This window comes from Coffea eugenioides, chromosome 8, assembly GCF_003713205.1.
Source record: "Coffea eugenioides isolate CCC68of chromosome 8, Ceug_1.0, whole genome shotgun sequence".
NCBI lineage: Eukaryota > Viridiplantae > Streptophyta > Magnoliopsida > Gentianales > Rubiaceae > Coffea > Coffea eugenioides.
In genome coordinates, this window is record NC_040042.1 from 37,696,845 (window position 1) to 37,700,471 (window position 3,627).

A 3,627-nucleotide genomic window follows, 5' to 3' on the forward strand; every position below is an offset into this window, starting at 1 on the left:
TTTTTTTTTTAATACGATGTATAGGTCACTCACACTCGTGTTTCACTCAAGTGTATCACTCTCTAATAATCTTACCAAGCAATTTCTTGGCTTGCTAGTTGCTCGAGTTGAACAAACTAGGCGTCACCACAGTGTACGTTCTTGACTAGTCAACAAGTGACACACAAGCTAGTAGCAATAAATGGAGGTGAATGACTGAAGACCTAGACACGACTCAAGACTCAGAATATAGCTGGACAATAACTAACGACTCGAAAGAAAGTAAGACAATTAACTTGAATGCTGAAATTTTGAAAATCCTAGAAAACTCTACCCGAAACCCAAATTTCTGGAATGTGTTGAGCTGCTGGTCCGTGGTCTTTTTGGTCCGTGATCTGATTTGGACACTTGGGGTTGCCAAGATTAGAAACCTTGGAGTTTGGTCAGATTTGGGAGTCCCAAGTGGTCCAAATTCGAAATTTTGGGGCTGGTCAGATTTGGAAGTCAGATTTTGCACAAAATTTGGTAAACTTGTAGGCTGTCAAGAATTGGATGTTGTTCAGATTTGGAAGTCCAAGTTTGAATCAGATTTGGTGGCTTGAATGCTGACCAAGACTAGGGCTGTTCAGATTTGAAAGTCCAAGTTTGAATCAGATTTGGTGGCTTGAATGCTGACCAAGACTAGGGCTGTTCAGATTTGAAAGTCCAAGTTTGAATCAGATTTGGTAAAACTTGAAGGCTGGTCAAGAATTGGAAACTAGAGCCGTCTTTCTTGAAAATTTTTTTTTTGACCTTTGAATCAGATTTGGTAAAACTTGAAGGCTGGTCAAGAATTGGAAACTAGAGCCGTCTTTCTTGAAATTTTTTTTTGACTTCTGTTGGGGTGTTTTCACACAATAGCCAGCTAGCTTAGACCACAATTTCACAGCAATTAACGTAAACAACTTGGACAGATTTGGTTTCAAGATCAAAGTTCCATGAAAACAAGAACACGGTTGAAGGTTTATTTCAGGTTTCAAGACTGCCAAGATTAACCTCTTTGATCCAAGAAGCTCAAGACTTCCCCAATAAGGTTTTGATGTTCGAGTTTTGCAAAGCAACAACACAAAGGTTCAAGAAACAAGTGCAAACAGATTCGGCAACCCAGTAATTAATTCCAGCAACGACTCAAGGGAATGACAATAAGGTATGCAACACAAGAGATTTTTTTTTCTGGATTTAAACAGAACATAAACACAAGACAAAACTGGACAGAAAATTTCGGACAACAACTAAACAACAAAGACAGATTTCTGACAAGGAAACAACCAAGACAGATTTCTGACAAGGAAACAACAAAGACAGATTTCGGACTTGACAAACCCGAGCACTTGAGCTACGAATTTAGAAGACTAAAATAGATCTAAAAACGATAAAAAAGGATATTCGTGATACCTCTAACTAGCTCTGATGCCAGCTGATACGAGACGCGGAAGCTACTTCGGATCTAGAGGAACACGATGAAGATTTGACGGAGTTGAACCCGAACTTGGACCACTCAAGAACAGATTTAACGGTAGAGGACGCCACAATCAAGTATGTGTGCTTGATTGATAAGTCAAGAACAGCCTAGGATCAACACTAGGATGTTCAACTTAGCTTTCACAAGCTAAGGGAATTTGCCACAAGGAATGGACGAAATTCTGGAAATTTTATTCAATACTCTCAAAAAACTGAATGTAACATGCGGCTTGAGGCTATTAATAGCCGTGACTAAGACCTAATAAACTGGAAAAATAACAAGGAAAGTTCGGCCAGCCCCTTGGGCCTTCACTTGGCCGAAAGCTAGCCCAACTGACTATAGATCATAAGCTTCGGGGGCGTTGCCCCCGAACCCCCACCGGGGGCTTCGCTGCGCCCCCGGGCCCCCAAGCCAGGGGCGCGTCGCCCCCTTGGACCCCCGACCCGCTGACTGGACAGCGAGACCCCGGTACGGCTCCGCAAGGGTACTTAACTGCGGCTCAGCCCACCGTTTGGAGCTTGAACACTCGCATCTTCAATTGTAAGCAGCATTTTAGTAGTCGTGCCAGGATATTCCAACTCAATTCTTTCAATGCCCGGTTTCTCTTGGGTTTGGATGGCACGTACCAAGGCTTGGAGGGACTCCTTGAATCTCTTAGCTCGTGCTCGTGTCACTGGGCCTTGGGGCACCTTCACAGGGTCTACTAGTACACTTTGGGCCTCGTGCTCAACCGCATCATTCCCCTCCTCTTGAAAAGGATTTGCCCTCAAATCGTACTCGTCCCCTGCAATAAATGGACTTAGATCAGCAACATTGAATGTAGCACTAACATTATACTCACCAGGCAGATCTAAGCGGTATGCATTGTCGTTGATGCGCTCAATGACTTGAAAAGGCCCATCTCCTCTTGGTGACAGCTTGCTTTGCTGTTGTTTTGGAAACCTCTCCTTGCGCAAATGTAACCAGACCCAATCACCTGGTTCAAAGACAAGCTTGCACCTGTGCTTATTAGCTTGTTGGACATAGGCTGGTTTGTTAGGCAATGGTGCCCCAGGAATGAGATCGATTTGGTGCTCGATTCCCCTTAGCGGTGGTAGTCCATCAGGTACATCCTCAGGAAATATGTCCTCAAATTCATCTTTGGCTTTTCAATCAACGAGGGACTAGGATGAATTTTCCCTTTATTACCACCGGTTGGCACATGGTTAAGTTGCTCCAGGTGTGAATCCAGCACTTGGCTAAGTCTTTCCATCATATCATCAATCAATGCTTCAGTCCGACGTTCGAATTTATCCATTGATTCACGAAGCTTTGACTCAATTCGAAAATTCTCGAGCCCTTCGTCTTGATTGTCAAGACACTTCTTAGATGAACCTTGTTTGCTTGAAGTTGACCTTGATTTAGATGCTCTACGCAAACTGCTTTGCTCCTTCTCATACTCATCACAATCTTGTTTATACCTTTCATACACACACAAAGCACGGTGGCGTTGCATCTCCTCCCGGAGTGAATGATACCCACATTGTGAACTGGATTGCATGGGGCTAAAGTACTTGGAGGTACTTCGCTTGGGACCTCTCCTCTTGAAAGGTTCGGTCTCCATGAATTCTTGATTGTATGAGCAAGATGCAACTCTAGTGGCCATGACTATGTGACCTGCAAAACGGTTAGTAGTGCAAAGGAGTCCCTCCAAGCCTTGGTACGTGCTATCCAAAACCAAGAGAAACCGAGCATTGAAGGGATTGAGTTGGAATATCCTTGCACGACTACTAAAATGCTGCTTACAATTGAAGATGCAAGTGTCCAAGCTCCAAACGGTGGGCTGATCCGCAGTTAAGTACCCTCGCTGAGCCGAACTTTCCTTAGTTAGTTGGGCTAGCTTTCGGTCAAGTGAAGGCCCAAGGGGCTGGCCGAACTTTCCTTGTTATTCCTTGATGAGTCGCGTTTTCGGAGAAAAAAAAAATGCAGATTCCTTGATTCTCTTTTTTCTTCTTTTCCTCATATATTTTCTTGTACCTTGAGTTGCTTATTGTATATTGTATATAGGTACACATCACAAGGTTTGAAATTAACGGATCCCGTTTTGTTTTATTAAGCCTTTGTTATTCACCACTTTTTGTTTCTTATTTTTCATTTTTAGGATTACA